Here is a 19431-nt window from a genome sequence, read left to right on the forward strand (position 1 = left end):
GATGTCGGACAATGAGTATGACTGTGTTCCATGAGATTGTCCGAACGATATCTAAAACAGAGGACTATACGATCCCTTATCTAAAGGACAAGTTACTTATAAGATCAGAGTTCGACAACGTCTTTGAGAGCTACGATTGCTAATCGAGGTATACTTACATTTGTGGTTACTAGACTTATCCAAGTAGGAGACTGTTGGATTAGTGTCTAAGCCCGTAACCATATTTGGTAAGTACTTGACCCGGTTGTGCATGGTCCTTTTGGGTTGCCTTCACCAAAGCAACTTGACTGGAGAAATAATAGAGAAAAGAGGTTATTATGATTTATTAATATATTATAGGAATAATATATTAATACGAGAAATAATATTTTTTTAATTAATATTGGTCAATAATTAATTAGAAATTAATTTTGTGATCAAATGTAATTAATTAAACTGCAGGGATTGAATTGTAATTATGTGATAGTTACAAATTAGAGCAATGGATGCCCTATGGGAGAAGTGGAAGAATTATAGGGGGATAAGTCCCTTGAAATCATCCAAGGATAAGGGTTGTTAAGGCTTATCTTTTGGTTACTTGGTGGGCAAGCAACAAGATAAGGATAAGGACTGAAACCCAAATCTCTACCCTATATAAAGACCCCTAAGCCTAAAGAAATCGGCCACTGATTCCCTAGGGTTCCTAGAGCCGATTTCTAACCTCTCTCTCTCTCTCTCTCTCTCTCCCCCTCTCTCTCTCTCTTTCTCTCTTACCTCTCCAATTGGTTGTTGTGTTTGTGAGCCATTAGAGGTACTGTACTTGTGGTACTTGCTTTCAAGACTAAGAGATTGAAGATTAGTGTTGTTATTGCAATATAACAACAAGAGGTATGTGATCTACTCTTCTATATAAATTTCGAAATATACACCTGCTAGCTAGGGTTCTTATTGTGTTCATGAAGTTGTGTATCTAATAGAGAAAACATAGATCTAATTCTAGGGTTGCATGCACACATAGGATTGTTTGTTCAAAACCCATCACATATATGGACCAAATTCTCCATATAAGAAACTAAAGGACCGAGCTTTCAATATATATATATATATATATATATATATATATATATATATATAGAGAGAGAGAGAGAGAACAATTTCCTTATTTCTAAAACCGAATTCTATTTGAATTAGGATGAAATCGATCATGCTTGGGATCTTTTTATGTTTTCAGTCAAAATTTAAGGACTTCTAGTGAGATTGCATATGTTTAATATAAATCTATGTACGTAAAAGATATGTGTTCGGCCATATCTAAGGACTTTGCATACAAGATCCATTTGTTTAATATATTTAGTACACAGAAAGTGCCTTGGAAACAGAAGATGGCCATACCCCTCCTATTAACCATCAATTTTCCATGCAAAATCCCAATTTCCCAACATGTAAACATACCACTTCTATACTTTATAACTCACAGACTTGAGATCATTCAATTCACTTCACTCTACTCCCTTTCTCTAAAATATTCTCAGATACTCCATCTATTCTCAAACTCTCTTAAGAACGAGAGTTTAGATGCTCAAATAACTTCATCTTCTAAGTGATCTCTACTTCTTGGTATGTACTCCTACAAACCCTTTGTGTTCTTACACTTATCGTGTTCATATTCACCCCATTTACACACAAAATTTCGTGTGTATGACTCTTCTTAAGGTGATTAGGAACTTCAAGTGCAATTCAAGGGAAAATCTTTGGGTTTTGGCTTATAAACTCTACTCCACACTTCAAATCTTCCACAAAACACCCAATGTGAGCTTCATACTCCCTTATTTTCGTGATTTCTACTTTTAGGGAGGGAATATAAGAGTGGCATTTTTTATAATGAGTGTGATAAGAATGGTGTATATTTACCTAATTTTGAATCATATAAATTCAAATTATTATAAAAGAATCATTATCATTAAAGATAATAGCACAATGTTTTATGAATATTATTTATAACAAAATAATATATAATTGAATCATCAAATTCCTACGACGTTGCCCTAAATAGGGTTGATGTTCGATAATTGGAAAAAAGAGAGGTACTTTGTATTATAACTTGTAAGTTGTACACTAGGAACATTAGGAAACATCACGTTAATCCTAAAATCCTAATACAAGTCGAGTTGGCTTGGTTGATTTGTTGACTTTGTTTGATTCAAAATTTACAGTTGTCACACGAAAGAACCCAGAGATCACGGTAAGTCTGTACATATCGACAGAAAGTACCATTATATCAGACATAGAGTTAAAGAATGTCATGTCATAATAAATAGAGTTTCGTCAGAATACAATCTTGTAGATCGTTTGACAAAGGCTCTGAGTAGGGTTAAGCATCGTCAACATGCTAGGAGCATTGATTTGATAGATGACATTAGTTTTAGTAGTTAGATAATTTGTTTGAAACTTGTAACAGGATAAATGTAATTGATTTTTAGTGATTGAATAATAGAGATTATTTATGAGTTTGTTTAATTCCTTTGTCAATTATTTATTCTTGTGTTTCATTTTGCATGTTTTACATTATAAATAATTTGATTATTCGAAGATCCATGGTCACTCATACTTTAGGAAGTAAGTAGTGAATGAAGATTGTCATGAATTGGATTGTATATTGTCTAAAGAGATTAGACATAGCAATCGTGTTGATTGATTCATGAGTACTTAGAAAATAGAGATTTGAGTATTGGATAAACACACGCTCAAAGAATTATATTATGGATTATATAACGAGTAATTATGAGACGATAAGATCTTATATTCTTGAAATGGAGATATATGATTTGTAATTTACAAGTCGGTTGTACATTGGTATTGTGAAAACACGGTAATAACTTGATATTATAAAACGCAGTGTCATGTATGATTTGGTGAGTAAAGGATATAAACAGAAGAGTTAAAGTTTATTCTTTCCTTTTTCCCTAACGGGAAAAGCTATATCTTTGGCCCCCATGGTGATATCGTGTTGACTTATAGTGTTGGGTCCAATTATGAATAAATTAATGTGCTCAATTAGTAAGTCTTATGAGGTCATCACAAATTGGGAAATTAGGAAACATAATTTTCAACAATGAGAATGATTCTAATTTATGTATCATGTTCATACATTATCTTGTAGAACGAAAGAATATTTGAACACTTATCTTAGGACTAATGTTTGATCACATTAGAGACTGGAGTTGCATTGATAAGCACCATTTCTGTTATTTTAGAAGTTATACTAGCAATTGTAGTTATAGACGTATCAAAATGTGAGACTGTTGAATTAAGTGTCTAATTCAATAACTAAATTGGTATATACTTGAACTATTGGTAAATTATGTTTGGGTTATCCTCAAACCTAGTAATTGAATACGAATACTTTTAGAGAGAGAGAGAGAATGATTTATTGATTTATTATATGGTTAATAAATAACAATAAATGATTTATTAATATATTTTGAGAATAATATATTAATTAGAAATAATATTGTTTAATTAATAACTAATCAGAAATTAATTATAATTAATTTAGAATTAATTAGATTAATTAAAAGAGGAATGTCATAAGATATAATTGTTCAATAGTTGGAAAAAAGGGTCTAGAACATTCCCCATAAGGGATGGATGGTTTTGGGAGGAGTATTCTAGAGTTTCTAGAATATATTTTGAAGATAATTAGGGAATAACGATAATTGCCTAATTTAAAACAATAATATTATATTTAAATTGGATGTAACACCCCCTCTAGCACGTATCATTATATTGTCTGCTTTGGGCCACTCAGCACGAGGACTTCCCAGGGGGCACCCATCCCGGTACTACTCCCGCCCGAGCACGCTTAACTGTAGAGTTCTTATGGGATATGATGCCCTCACGACTTTAAAATGTATTGTGTTAGGAAAGGTATCCACACAACTTATAAGGAATGCTTAGTTCTCCTTCCCAACAGATGTGGGATCAGGTCTAACCCACCTTCATTTTTAACATCCCCCTCCGACACGTATCATAATATTGTCCGATTTGGGCTCCTAGCATGAAAACCTACCAAGGGGTCACCCATCCCTGGATTGCTCATGCCCATGAACGCTTAACTGCAGAGTTCTTTTGGGATTTGCTGCCTTCACAACGTTAAAACACGTTGTGTTAGGGGAGGTACTCACACCCCTTATAAGGAGTTCTTAGTTCTCCTTCCCAACCAATATAGGACCAGGTCTAACACACCTTCACCCACCATTATAGGGTTCGACGTCCACATCGAACACATCGACCCATTCCCCAGCTTTGATACCATTTGTAACACCCATCTAGCACGTATCACAATATTGTCCACTTTGGGCAACTCGGCACGAGGACTTCCTAGGGGGTCACCCATCCCGGTACTACTCCTATCCGAGCACGCTTTACTACATATTTCTTATGGGATCTGCTGCCCTCATGACTTTAAAACATGTTGTGTTAGGGAAGGTATCCATACCCCTTATAAGGAATGCTTAGTTCTCCTTCCTAGCTGATGTGGAATCAGGTGTAGCTAACCTACCCGCCTTGTTAGATTTTGCAAGGAGTAAATAATTTATGAAGGTTAGTTTTAGCCTTATTTCACAGCTCTCGTTTGAAAGGTGAGTTTTTCCTCCAGTAGGAACGAGTCGAAGGCACCATGTCGACATGTTTATGTATTATAGTGTATACTGGACTTCGGTACGATGTTGGGGTTAGCCCGATGCAAATTATGTGTTCCGGACTTTGGTCTGATGTTGGGGTTAGCCCGATACAGATTATGTATTTTGAACTTCGGTTCGATGCCGAGGCGGTCCCGAGAAGTGTTTATGTATGCTTGATGTCTTTGTAATTCATGCATGTTATGCGTTATTTGTTCTAGGCTTCGGTCCGATGTCGGGGTAAGTCCGATGAATGTTATAGGCTTATGTTATGTGCTTATAGTATATGATATGTTGTGCGTATGCTGGGGCAAACCCGATGCCGAGCGAGGCCTGATGTCGAGCAAGAGCCCGATGTCGGATTTGTCACGATGCAACTGGGCGAAGTCCCAAAGTTTATGTTATGTGTTATTTGTATGGCAGGTGGTAGTGTGGGGAGACTCAATAAGCTTCGTGATTACAGTTTTTAGTTTTGGTTTCAGGTAGAAAGGAGAAAAACTCAGGATGACTGCATGTCATACACCACAGTTTTCAGCCTGGGATATTTTAGGCTGTGATATTTTGATACATGATTTTGATACAGTATTTTGATATAATGTTTGAGATACATGACATGTGATTTTATTATGTTATTTTATGAGTTATGGGTTCTTCTTTAATGTTTTAAAATAAAAATTTTGGCATGTATTTTTTGGACATTTCAAACCCCTTTAGCACGTATCACATTATTGTCCGCTTTGGGATCCCAGCATGAAAACTTCCCAAGGGGTCACCCATCCCCGAATTGCCCTTGTCCAGGCACGATTAAATGCAAAGTTCTTATGGGATATGTTGCCCTCACGACTTTAGAACGCGTTGTGACAAGGAAGGTATCCACATCCTATTTATGGAAATGCTTTGTACTCCTTCCAAGCTGATGTGGGATCACGTGCAACCCAATTTCACCTCCCACTATAGGGTTCAACCTCGTCGTCGAGCACATCGACTCGTGTTCCAGCTCTAATACTATTTCTCGATTTGTGTGTGTCATCCTTGCGCATGGGTCATGCTAATCTTCTTTGTATTGTTCCAATTTTATCGAATGTCCCCGAATCCTACATCAGCTTAGAAGGAGAATGAAATATTTCCTTATAAGGGGTGTGGATACCTTCCTTATCACAACCCATTTTAAAGTCGTGAGGGCAGCAGATCCCATCAGAACTCTGCAGTTAAGCATGCTCAGGTTGGAGTAGTATCGGGATGGGTGACCTCCTGGGAAGTCCTCGAGCCGAGTGGCCCAAAAGAGGGGTGAAGGTGGCTAGTACCTAATCCTACATCAGCTTGGAAGGAGAACAAAACATTTCCTTATGAAGTGTGTAGATACCTTCCTTGTCATAACGCGTTTTTAAGCCATGAGGGCAACAGATCCCATAAGAACTCTGCAGTTAAGTGTGCTCAGGCGGGAGTAGTACCGGGATGGGTGACCCCTTGGGAAGTCCTCCTGTCGAGTGGCCCAAAGCGGACAATATTGTGATACTTTCTAGAGGAGGGTGTTACAAATGGTATCAGAGCTAGGGTACAGGCCGATGTGTTCGATAGGGACGTCAAACCCTATTTTGGGGGTGAAGGTGGGTTATACTGGATCCTACATCGGCTTGGAAGGAGAACAAAACATTTCCTTATAAGGGTGTGTGTAACATCCTGTTTCGGATCGTTTTGATATTCAAGGCTCATGGGTCGTAATTTGAGTATAAGAGGGTTTTGAGGTCTTGAAGGAGAAGGCTTTAGGCCCTTCTTGGATATGGATAAGGTGGGTTGTGTGATAAAAGGGTTCGAATTGTGCTTTATACCCCTAGGGTATCGGTAAAGGTGTTGGTTCAGACCTCTCTTGAATTTTGTATTTTAGTTCTAGTGGATTTTAGGAAAAATAAGGTTGATAGAAGTGTAGGGCTTCTCGTTACCTTTTCGTTGATCTAAAGAACGTCAAAAACGGGGTTATAACGAAGAAGTTATGACCATTTGAAGTTATGAGGGTTTTGGGCCGAACCGGGTACGTGGGGCGTACCAGATGGGAACGCATGGAGTTCGAGGGAAAAGTGACGCGAGCTAAGATGGGAACACAGGGCGTTCGCTGAGCTGTTTCAAAGACTCGTTTTTAGGATTTGGCCCCTTTATAAGCATCATTATGGACCCAAACCTCTTCCATTCTTCAGCCTCCATCCCCTCCAACCCTAAGAACGAAACCCTAGCCTCTATTTGAGTGATTCTTTGACTTTTTGGTGAAAAATAGGGTTTTGGTGCTTATTGAGGAAGAAGGAATTTATTGAGGAAGCATTGCTTGGCTTGGAGTTTGTGGATCTAGCCCTAATCATATGGATCTAGCTCCAAAAATTAGAAAGTTTGAATCTTGGTGGCTTTCTCATGTGGATCTAGTTGGGTTGTGACTCCTTATGTTTGGCCCTTGAAGAAGAAGGAACTTGGTGATCAAGCTATGGATGGGGTAAAGCTTCTAGATCCAGAACCTTCATCAAGTTTGCAAACTTCTAAAGGTATCAAGTTTCCATCTTGGTGAATCATGTGTTTGATCTAGCTAGTTGTGGGTTTTATGTGCTTTTTGTCCCAAAGCTTTGGTCTTTATGAGTATGGGCTACTCTAGACCATTTGAGTTGTCTTTTCTGAGGTATTTGAGTGTTCCAAGTCATAAAAATGTGATATTGGTCCATTCCTTCTATCCATGCAAAGGATTATGAAGTTTGGGTTTTTGTGTTAAAAGATTGGGTTTGGGTTTTAGAACATTTAGCCATGTCAAGGCAAAAAGTTGGGAACTTTATGTTAAGAAATGCCTTCTTGGACCAGATCTGATTATTGGGTGAAAGGACTTAATGGATTAAGTCATTAAAATAAGAATTGGAGTTTTGCCAGGAACGTCGTGCGTAATCTCTTGGAACGCATCGCGTTCCAGCCTAAGTCCCTGTCAAAAATTCGGCGACAAACGTCGTACGTTCCGCTCATGAGCGCCACGCGTTCGTCTGATTAGTTGAGTTGTGAGCTCTGATCAGTCACGTGGGGAGTATTTTGAGATTTTGTCAGGGACGGGATATTTGGAGATTGGTTGGTTTCCTTTGGGAAGGCTCTAGGATGATTGTGTAATACGTTCAAGAGTCAAGTGTGACATAACTGATGAGACAATTTACTGAGCAGATTGCGGATGTGCAATTGGTGATTGTTTGAACGTTGAGTGGGGGAGAACTGGTTTCTAGAAAGGGGTATCATTTATTCGTTCAAGTGAGGTTAGAGAAACGGTTATCTAGACTTGTTGTTCGAATGCATGAGACCAGGGTTATTGGTGGCCGAGGCAAAGTGCAGAGCAAGGTAATGCAGGATGTACATGTTCAGGAAAGGACGAGTGTCCCCATGGTGGGTGGCCATTGGACATATACTATGTGGTGATTAGAAATTCTTCAAGGTTGTAATGGTAAAATTCGAGGCGATTGGGTCAAAAGAATAGTTTTGGCGGTGAAGAACTTCGGGCTTAGCGTACAGGTTCTTATGTGCATTTTGGAAAGGGTAGAAGTGGATTGCGCAACCAACTCCAGGGTCGGTATGTGTATACTTGCATGGGTTGGAGCAATGGAGGAGGAATTTTTGGATGTTCGTCAATGCGTTCTAAGTCGTTGGCGATTCGTCCGTAAGAGTTGGAATATTCTGAAGTTGTGTGCTGTGCGAAATGAAGAGTAGTTACAAGATTCTGAAGGAATGCATTGATGCATCTGTGTATGATGCCGTAAGTAGGAGATCAGTGGTTGAGGTAGGACATCGTGAGTTTCTGTGATAGTGTACCGAGGTATCCGAGTATGATTTCCTTAATTCCAGATTATTTGAGTTCTGCGTTAAGAGATCGCAAGAGGTGTAGCAAGTATCTATGGTTCCATTGGGAGATCTTCGGCTGATTGATGTCAAACGAGATTATTTAAGAATGTGAATTGCAGTGAGAGAAGGAGTTTTTTTTCCATGATGATAGCCGTCAGGATTAATGATGCTTATTTATGGATGGGTGTGTGAGCATATATCTATGATTATCCGCGGAACATTCATTAATGGATGCAGAGTGTGGCGTCAACTTGAGGATGAGACTGTAGGATGGTAAGAGAAAGTATTGTAAGGCTGCAGGGAGATGCAACATCCATGAGTTAGTATGAGAGGGTGTGGTGATACTGCGGGGAGCCGTAGTATTCACCAGTTAGAGAGAGAGAGAGGGTGTGGTGACACTACGGGGAGCCGTAGTCTTCACCAATCAACAAGAGGGTGTGGTGATACTGCGGGGAGCTGTAGTATCCACCAGGCAGTGAGATGGGGTGGCGATACCACAGGGAGCTATGGTACTTGCCAAGCAGTGAGGGAACATTATGGAACTGCGGGGACCCGTAGCTTTCACTGGTCAGAGGGAGAGTGTTGTGGAATTACGGAGAGTCGTAGTTTTCACCAGCCAGAGCATGACGCAGAAGAATTCTTATGCTTGTGTAGCCTTATCAATTGCGTCTGTAGGATCTTGGTGGTTGAACCAAGGGAGAGAACGAGGTCTCCATATTTGTTAGGATTTGTTATATTTTGAGTTGATTCGTAGTTATCGCAACCGAAGGGAATTGGAGGAGTGGTGTATACGTGGGTTGCGGATCATGGATCATGAGCTGAGTGCTTTATGGGGACTAGAGGTTCTAATTCTGTGTTGAAACAGACGCTTGAGTTTGATTTTGGCTTGGGTGGTGAGTTGAGCAAGCGAATGAGATTCCGGATTCAGTGATGGGTTCCATTTTGAGGGGTATTGTGTGATATCTGATTTCATAAACTTGAGTGGGTCAATTCGTTTGTAAGTGAAGAATCACGAGACGGGTGGAACTAATGAGTAGTAGATGACAGAGGTCGAGGGTGAGACGATTTCAGTTGGGATTGTAGTTTTCGCTTGGGGTAAAGCGAACTTAGAGATTGTATGTACATTGTGATTGGATAAGACAGCTCGGTTGAATTGAACGACTGTGGAGTCGTTTTGCCTGGTGTCCTAGGGTAGCCTTGGCGGTCCAACTGTTAGGGGTAGCCTTGTGTATGGCTTTGGTTTCCTTGTGGATCAGCAGGTTTTCATTTAGTTTTTGAGGACATGGTATTGAGGTTCATTCTTCAAAAGCGTTCTGATTGGTTTCAGTTGTCTTGGGGAGATCGTTTTATGTTTTGATTTTTTTTGGATGCACTTATTGGGTTGTTGATTTGATCTGAGTATTGACAATGAGCGATTTCGAGGGAGAAATCAAATTTAAGAGGAGGAGAATTGTAACATCCTATTTTGGGTCGTTTTGAGATTCATGTCTCGTGGGTCGTAATCTGAGTATGAGAGGGTTTTGAGGTCTTGAAGGAGGAGGGTTTAGTCCCTTCTTGGATATGGATAAGGTGGGTTGTGTGATAAAGGGTTTGAGTTGTGCTTTAGACCCCTAGGGTATCGGTAAAGGTGTTGGTTCAGGCCTTTCTTGAATTTTCGATTTTAGTTCGAGTGGATTTCAGGAAAAATAAGGTTGATATAACCATTTAAAGTTACCTTTCCATGGATATAAAGAACGTCAAAAACGCAGTTATAACGAAGAAGTTATAACCATTTAAAGTTATCAGGGTTTTGGGCCAAACCGGGTACACGGTGCGTACCAGATGGGAACGCATGTCGTTCAAGGGAAAAGTGACGCGGGCTAAGATGGGAACGCAGGGCATTCGTTGAGCTGTTTCAAAGATTCGTTTTTAGGGTTTGGCCCCTTTATAAGCATCATTATGGACCCAAACCTCTTCCATTCTTCAGTCTCCATCCCCTCCAACCCTAAGAACAAAACCCTAGCCTCCATTTGAGTGATTCTTAAACTTTTTGGTGAATAAGAGGGTTTTGGTGCTTATTGAGGAAGAAGGAGTTTCTTGAGGAAGCATTCCTTGGTTTGGAGTTTGTGGATCTAAGCCCTAAGCATATGGATCTAGCTCCATAAAGTATAAAGTTTGAATCTTAGTGGCTTTATTACGTGGATCTAGTTGGGTTGTGACTCTTTATGTTTGGCCCTTGAAGAAGAAGGAACTTGGTAATCAAGCTATGGATGGGGTAAAGCTTCTAGATCTAGAACCTTCATCAATTTTGCAAACTTCTAGAGGTATCAAGTTTCCATCTTGGTGAATCATGTGTTTGATCTAGATAGTTGTGGGTTTTACGTGCTTTTTGTCCCAAAGCTTTGGTCTTTATGAGTATGGGCTACTCTAGACCATTTGAGTTGTCTTTTCTGAGGTATTTGAGTGTTCCAAGTTATAAAATTGTGATATTGGTCCATTCCTTCTATCCATGCAAAGGATTATGAAGTTTGGGTTTTTGTGTTAAAAGATTGGGTTTGGGTTTTAGAACATTTAGCCATGTCAAGGCATAAAGTTGGGAACTTTATGTTAAGAAATGCCTTATTGGACCAAATCTGAGTATTAGGTGAAAGGACTTAATGGATTAAGTCATTAAAACAAGAATTGGAGTTTCGCCAGGAATGTCGTGCGTGATCTCTCGGAACGCAACGTGTTCTGGCCTGAGTCCCCGTCAGAGATTCGGTGACGAACGTCGTGCGTTTCGCTCATGAGCGTCGCACATTCGTCTGAACAGTAAAGTTGTGGGCTTTGGAATTGGACTTGTTCTTAAGGACGGGTTTTGCTATTTTGGGCCTTGATGGGTTTCCCTGTTGGGCCTAAGGAGTTGTTGAGTTGGGCCTTATAGCGCCTATTAGATTGGGCCTTATGCTTTGGGTATAACTCTGAATGTTATCTGAGAATGATCTTGTTCGGATTAGTAGGTATAGAGTCGTTGTGCAATGGATACGAGTGTAGGAATTTGTAGCCGTCAACTAAGGTGAGTCTTCTCACTATACTTTACCAAGAGTGGTAATTAGAGTTATGTGACAGAGTATCTTGTATGCTATTTATATGATGTACACCGCATTATTTCTATGTGATTTTTGCTATGTATTATTCAGAGTTTACAGAGTTAGGACCGCAAGGTCCACAGAGTTAGGACCAGAGGGTCCACAGAGTTATCGGACTAGAGGGTCCCACTGAGACACATTGACCAGAGGGTTATACAGAGTTATAGCCTCGAGGGGCTAATATGTGTTGTATGTGGTATTTTGGGGAACTCACTAAGCTTCGTGCTTACCGTGTTATGTGTTATGTGTTTCAGGTTCTTATCTTGATTGCGAGAAGGCGACGGCTCGATTGTACACACACAAGAGAAAAGAGTCACGAATGGGGATCCTGGATTTTTATAATTTTTGAAAACTTGTTAAATATTAAATGGTGTTTATGTAAAATGACATGTAAACGGTGTTACAGTGTGTGGATACCTTCCTTGTCACAACACGTTTTAATGCGTGAGGGCAGCAGATCCCACAAAAACTCTGCAGTTAACCGTGCTCGGACGGGAGTAGTACTGGGATGGGTGACCCCCTGGGAAGTCCTCGTGTCAAGTGGCCTAAAGTGGATAATATTGTGATACATGCTAGAGGGGGGTGTTACATTAGATCCTTACCTCTTCATATTTTCGTCCATCACTTCTCTCAAGAGCATAGTCGAAATTATACATCCCCTCTCATCTCTCTTCAAGTTTCCTAGTCGCTAGGGTTTTAGTGTGAACCATCAGAGGCACAAGGTTTTTGGTACTTGCTTCCTAGAACTCTTGAAGAAGGTTTCGATTAGTTATTAACAGCAACAACTAAAAGGTATGTAAACACTAACATTTTTATGTTTTTCAAAATTAATTAGGGTTTATATAGTGTTCTTTTGATGTTCATAATTTATAAGCTTCAATAGTGAAAACATAGATCCAATTAGATTGCTTGTGAACTTCAGGGTTAAGTTATTTTCCGCCACATGATTTTTTAACCAATAAAACCTATCTCATAAAGACAGTTTTCATTGGTTGTATGTTATACTATGATAATAAATAAGTCTTAATGATAGTCACTATCGAAGGTGTTATTGCTTTTGGGACACCCACTACTTACATACTGACAGATGTATGTTGCATTGTCAAGTGTTAAAAGTAAAGATGGATTAAAAATATTAATTTCAGATAAAGATTGGAAACTAACCCATACGACATATAGTGTTGTATTCAAGAAAGTCTTTGACAACTTATGATTCATAAAAATAAGTGACAATACTTCAATAGTTGTTTTTATTATTATATATTAACTTATTTATTTATCATTTTGTCTGTATATATTTATTAATTATAAATTAAATAATGTTTAATGTTTAAATCATTATTTTCATCATCCTTTTATAAGTACGTTCATTTTTATTATTTATTTATTATTATTTTTTTAATAGCAAGAAAGTTTTTATTATAGAAATTAAGAGTGGCTAGAAGAAAGTTACAAGCATACCTGAGACGGGTTAGTATATCAATCAAGCCATTTGATTTGATTACCTTTTCCACTTCTATTTTTAAGCGAGAAATAAACATAAACTTGCACTTCACTCGCTAAGATTTTGACTTGCTTAACCTTGTTGCTGAAGATCCGATCATCCTTATAACACCAAAGGACCCAAAATGAGAGCAAAAATAACAACAGACTTCACACTACCCATTGTGGTTCTGCATAACGAACTATAAGTGATATCAAGCATCTCATCGATCGATCATGGATCGATTGGGATAACCGGCCAACAGAGGTTTGTGTGAGCTGCAACTTCTTTTACCATAGACATTCTAAAATAGGTGATTCTCATTTTCCTGGAACACATTACAGATGGGATAGAAGCCATATCCTACGTTGATGCCTCTATGAGCAAGGTTTAGACGAGTGGGAAATCCATTGCGTCTCGCCCTCCAAATGAGGACATTCACTTTCCGAGGTGCTAGATTATTCTAAACCGTTTTGATTGGATTGTGATCTAAGTATTCACTATCTACGAGTCTTCTCATGGATGATACGGTGAACATACCCTTGGCTTATTTTCAATTCTCATCTTGAACTATGAAGTGATCATTGAGGGTTATGTTACATTTTCCTAAGGATAGAGTAATTTTAGAAATTTTACCCCACACACCAGATCTGTTACTTAATGACCGAATCTTCCCTAACCCTCCATCGGGCCCAGAATAGCCTCGATCTGTTTCTTATTGGAAAAAAAATTAGAAACGGCGAATATATTAAAAACTCACATCAAGACAATGTGGGGAAAAGTACAAGTACAGAACTTGAAAAATGATTACATAAGAAAACCATAAAATATTATAAACAAAGAAAATGATATCATACTCTTAAGCAATCATCTATGTTTGCAATCATATTCTTAAGCAATCATCTATGTTTGCACCAAATGAAAGTTATGGACTTCATCATTTCCATTGTGTTTGCCGTGACAAAAGCCATGTCAAAAGGAATGTTATTGAAAACCCTTTTATTTCTATCATTCCATATACACCATAATGCTTCGTACAAGATCACATTCAACAGTTACTTATTGAAATAGTAAAAAAAACATTGTATTTATATAAATTATTACTAAAAAATATGTAAAGATTACCACTTTATATTAATTAAAATAAAAACACTAATGTAACACACGGTCTCGTATCTATATCGAGATGATATTTGAACTACCAAACATTTGAGCCTAGGATAGCTGTGGTAAAGATTATATTATATAAAGAGAATCTTAAGCAGGTCCAATCTGAGTCGCCTAAAATTGGATGCCAAGTCATTGGGCCCCACTTTCCATACACATTTACCACTATATAACCTCTTCTCCTAACCCTAACCCTTTCTTCATTCCATCCACTCTTGATCCTTCCCACACACGACTAGGGTTTCTCTGCCTCAAACCCAATCATAACATGCCAACTAGGTTTTGCTCCTTCTTCATCTCCTTCCGTTTCTTCTGCCCAACACCTTTCAATTTTCAAAACCACGAAAGTCATTGATTACTGGTGCGGCATCTTCAAGATTCACATGCCAATATTCAACTCTAGATAAGTTTTTGGTCAATGGGTAATGAGAATCTTGATGATGCTGCATCAGAAATCAATCGACTACATTCCATTTACTACGGTTGCGCTGAATCTTATATAGAAAGGTAAACGTTATTAATTTCCGTACGTGTGTGTTTCTGTATGCTTTATCATATTATTAATTAAGCCCATCATGATTTTTCTTATGTCTATAGTCAATATAAAGTAGCCTTGGATCGATAAAAAGTGCTATTGTTGTTCTTATGACCGATCTTTTGGTTAATTAAGTTTCTCTTGCTAATGTAATTTAATGGTGTTTTGCGGATATATGATGAGATCTTAATAGGCTCTAACAATATTGTCCAAGATTAAGAAACAGAAACAGAAACCGTATAACGCACATATATACACCTTTACAAACTATCTCGTTCTCTGAAGAAGAACAACACCATTGAATTACAGGATCTGCTGATAGAAACCGGTGATGTCATCTAATTCGTACTTATTTATTTAAAAATCATATCTGGGCGTCTTTTAAGTTTTCATAATCTTCATGAATTAGTAGTTTATATGAGATCAGAAGATTTTTGTTTTTCTTTTGGTGCCTCAGTTACAGATCTGCCCGTGTATGGAAAACCTTCTTACACGTCAAAGCTGACGTGGCCGACTTTCCCACGCGTAAAGGGCATGATTCTATTGTTCGCTTTTAAACACCATTTCCACCACCTACTGAAATTGTTGTGGAATGGTTAGATGATGATGTTGCTTTCTCTTCACTTCCTCTTCATTACCTTTTCACCGGTATGTCACCGGATAACCTTAAAGAGAAGAAGCGCATCTGAAAATTAAGTTGGATTGATTTCGATTGCAGTGATCTGATCACCAATCTTCTGGTTAATGTGAATGTTGAAATAGTGTTCAATCTCGGCATCTTGTTTTATTTCCTTATATGTAATACAAGAAAAGTAAATCTAACGCACCTAATTTGCTTAATATATAATACAAGCGTCACTATATTAATTCTTAATAGTGGAGTATATCGAGTAAGTTCTCATCATGATTTCAAAAACATGAATAATAATTTGAGACGACTGAGGGTTCTAAATGTGGTTAACTGTTGTGATGATAGAGACATATATATAATACGCATATTCGTTTGAACTTGACAGGGAAATCGAGAGTTTCCCCAAGTCATGTGTTTTAAACTGTTAACTCCGTCACATAAGCATCATGGCAAGATTTGATGTTTACGGTTCTTCGCATAAACCATATATACTCATAGAAATTAGAAAAAATATTCTCTAGTTTACAGTAAGTTTCTTTTAATTTGTTCAATGAATCGATTGCAAAAAATCTTGAATAACAGAAAAAGTTGGAAGGCATGTCTAGCGAATTTTATTGGAAGGAAGAACATGTGGTTGTAGTATTGTTTGCTCCAAATTATTGACTCTCATGGTACTAGATGATGGTGATAGCTTCAAACTCCAGCTGCGCTTCCTCGATTTTGGTTATTCAATCTCTTTACGTGTGTGTGTGTAATATATATATATATATATATATATATATATATATATATATATATATATATATATATATATATATATATATATATATATATATATCTTCATTTTAATTTAAATAAAAAACATTATATGTAATTACACAGTCACTGATGCAGTTGTGCAGACGTTTTCTTAACTAACCATTATGTAAATGGCCTTGTTGGGGATACAATTTGATGGCTCTTTCGTTTATTTGTAATTTGAAAAATCTGACATTGTATTTTCAAGCTCGTTGTAACAGTACTACTGCATAAAAGCTATGATAATGATGTAAAAATAAATAACACAATGTTTTGTTATACAACTTTTTAAAAAGTTTTAAAAACAAGGTCGTTTTGTGTTGTACATGCACGACTGCATTAGCAACGGGGCGTTTGCACTTCACTTATTTCTAAATAAAAGTGCGTAAGGGAATAAACTCCTGTCATATAACCTGCTAATTAGTTAAGCAGTTAATTAATTATACATCCTCGTATATTCTTCTTGTTACACAGTCACTATCATTAAACTAATTAATAGCTATTTGAATTAAAAATCCACTTCTGTGGCTGAGCATAAGGAATTGAAAAAAAATGCAAGAATCTGAAAGGGATTTATATCTGGCGTTATTAATTTGTTTAACGTGTTCTGATTAAAAATTCAACGATTTTTACTTTTAGTATATGGAGTAATTTATATATGGTGCCCTACTCAAGATTTACATGATCTTTGCCAAAAGAAACCAAATTCTGAGTAGCTTTTTTTCCATGTACTAGTTCTTTAGGGCCACATCAATAATGCTTGTCCTTCTCAATACATATAGTACCTAGCCCATCAAAATTAATAATTATATTGGTGAATATGCAAAAGAAATATTAAAATATATGAAAACTAATACGGTTTTAAATAATTTCCAACAATTTGTTTATAAACTAACTGAAACTAGCTACAAATAGAATAGTTAGAATTATCGCTCGCATTATAACCCTCCAAATTCTAATCGTCTTTCCCGATCACAATTCATAAGGGATAGGAGTACTAAACTACTAAAACACATATTATACATATACATGTACATACACTTATAACAATTTGTAAACAATGTGGCCCTTCTTTCTCCTTTCATGTCGTGATATTCCATTAAACCAAAAACATGTAGAAGGGTTCAAAACGACATGTTAGTACAGACAACTATGTATGTATGTAGTTTTAATATTTTATTTATTTATTTATTTATTCAGTTTGAAAAGCATTGTTAGTTATTGTTTTGATGAAGTTAGCTGGGCATAAAGCTAAAATTAATCTAGATTGCAGATAAGTTTTCAATCTCTTGTTATTGTTGTTTTGATCATCTCTAAAAACATATATAAAAGCAAATTAAATATCCCGAAGACACAAAATGCAATTAAATATGCAATATATATATATATATATATATATATATATATATATATATATAGAGAGAGAGAGAGAGAGAGGTTTAGGTTCTATGGAACAAAAACCCTAAAAATCATAAAAATACATAAAAAAAAATAATTAGAGATCACAAAACTTTTTTTTGAATTTTTTTAATAAAAAATCGCAGCTTTTTATTAAAATTCGTTGAAAAAAAAATAAAAAATTAATTAAAATTTTTTTTCAAAATTTTTTTCAGCGAATTTCTATAAAAGCTGCGATTTTTACATAAAAAATTCAAAATTTTTTTTTTTGTGATCTTTAGGTATTTTTTATGCATTTTTATGATTTTTAGGGTTTTTTTGTTTTCCAAATAACCTTTCCATATATATATATATATATATATATATATATATATATATATATATATATAGTTAGGTTATTTTGTTTCTATTAACTATTGTGTGTTAGAATGCACAGATCTGGATCATCGGATGGAATATAATCAAAGGTAATGATCTGAGGGTTTATGATAGTAGAATAAGATAACATATACCATATAATCACACAAATTTCAGCATGAGGGCATTTTAGTCAATTAATCTATATTAAAAAAGGAAATTTTCGGATTTTTAGAGATAATTAATTCCTTTATTTTTAAAAATCTGAATATTTTAAATTAATTCAAAATTAGAAATTCGATTTTATTCTATCAGAATTGTAGAATGTTAACCATAAACTAGTAAATATATTCGTCGATTATATTCTGCCAGAATTACAGAATGTCAATCATAAACTAGTAAATACATTCTAAAAAGAATACACAAAATCAATTCTTGAACTAATAATATCCAAATAATTACATTGTATGATTATGATTCATTGAATAATAACAACATTCTGAAAGAAAAAAGAAAAAAAAAACATCACAATCTAACAAAAATAGTAATCTATTCTAATAGAATATTATTTTTTTAGCAACACTTTATACATTGTAGCATAATACATTCTGGTATAATATACTCTCGTTCTCTATGTTTTCTTCCTTCTCCACATCAATGTTAGCCTCTTCAAAACCTAAATCCACAAAGAAAACATAATCAAGTTTCAAAAATTAAAAAATTCAATGCATTCAAAGAGAATAAAAACTATAAATTCTGACAGAATGTACTTGTTGTTGATAATTATTCTCAAACATTCTAACAGAATACATCTATATAAAATAAATTTTAATAGAATACATTACATAATTCAAGAGCTGTGATTGAATGTGATATTCAATAGTTGTGATTAAATCATCAACACACATATGCATTCATTCCCAGTCAACACTAGAGTATGTATTCATAATTCACAGCAAGGTAAAGAAGAAGATGAAAATGAACAGAAAAGAAACGAATTTGGAATACCTGGCTAGAAGAAGGCTTGTGTTCACCATGTAAGACAACCACCCGTAAACACTTAATAAACCCAAGATCATACACCCTCACCACTGAATCAAAAATAATTAGCCCCACCATGGCATTTTCCGGCAACTGTGCAACAATCAACAACAACTCATTCTTAAGTGCTTGAAGTTCATCCTCACTTGAACTACCACCAACGAAAAAAACAAAAGCCGGTTGAATCGTCAACACACATCTGCATTCGTTCCCAATAAAGAACACAAGAAACAAACACCCATGAATTCCCCCATCAAATACCAAAACCCAAACAAACCATGAGTTATGTTCAAACAATCAAACCCATATCCCTTTCATTATCATCAATTTTTTCAGGAAAACCCAAACACAAATTCTTTCCTTTGATTTCTATCAAGCAATCAAACAAAAACAAAAAGAAGAAAAAG

At 36.3% G+C, this 19431-nt stretch overlaps 1 long non-coding RNA gene and 1 other non-coding gene across 3 annotated transcripts; one reads left to right on the plus strand and one right to left on the minus strand.

The window, feature by feature from the left end:
• Nucleotides 1-5652: 5652 nt before the first annotated feature.
• LOC145033104 (U6 spliceosomal RNA) lies at nt 5653-5756 on the minus strand. The gene has a single exon (XR_013677346.1). It is a non-coding gene; the product is annotated as a U6 spliceosomal RNA (small nuclear RNA).
• Nucleotides 5757-14477: 8721 nt separating this feature from the next.
• Nucleotides 14478-16435, plus strand: LOC145032759 (uncharacterized). 2 transcript variants are annotated; one of them, XR_013677194.1, is made up of 2 exons: nt 14478-14771; nt 15257-16435. It is a non-coding gene; the product is annotated as an uncharacterized LOC145032759 (long non-coding RNA). The 2 variants fall into 2 exon arrangements; XR_013677195.1 differs by having other exon boundaries at nt 16013-16435.
• The last annotated feature ends 2996 nt before the right edge of the window (nt 16436-19431 follow it).

This window comes from Lactuca saligna, chromosome 2 (assembly GCF_052625555.1).
Source record: "Lactuca saligna cultivar CGN05327 chromosome 2, ASM5262555v1, whole genome shotgun sequence".
Taxonomy (NCBI): domain Eukaryota; kingdom Viridiplantae; phylum Streptophyta; class Magnoliopsida; order Asterales; family Asteraceae; genus Lactuca; species Lactuca saligna.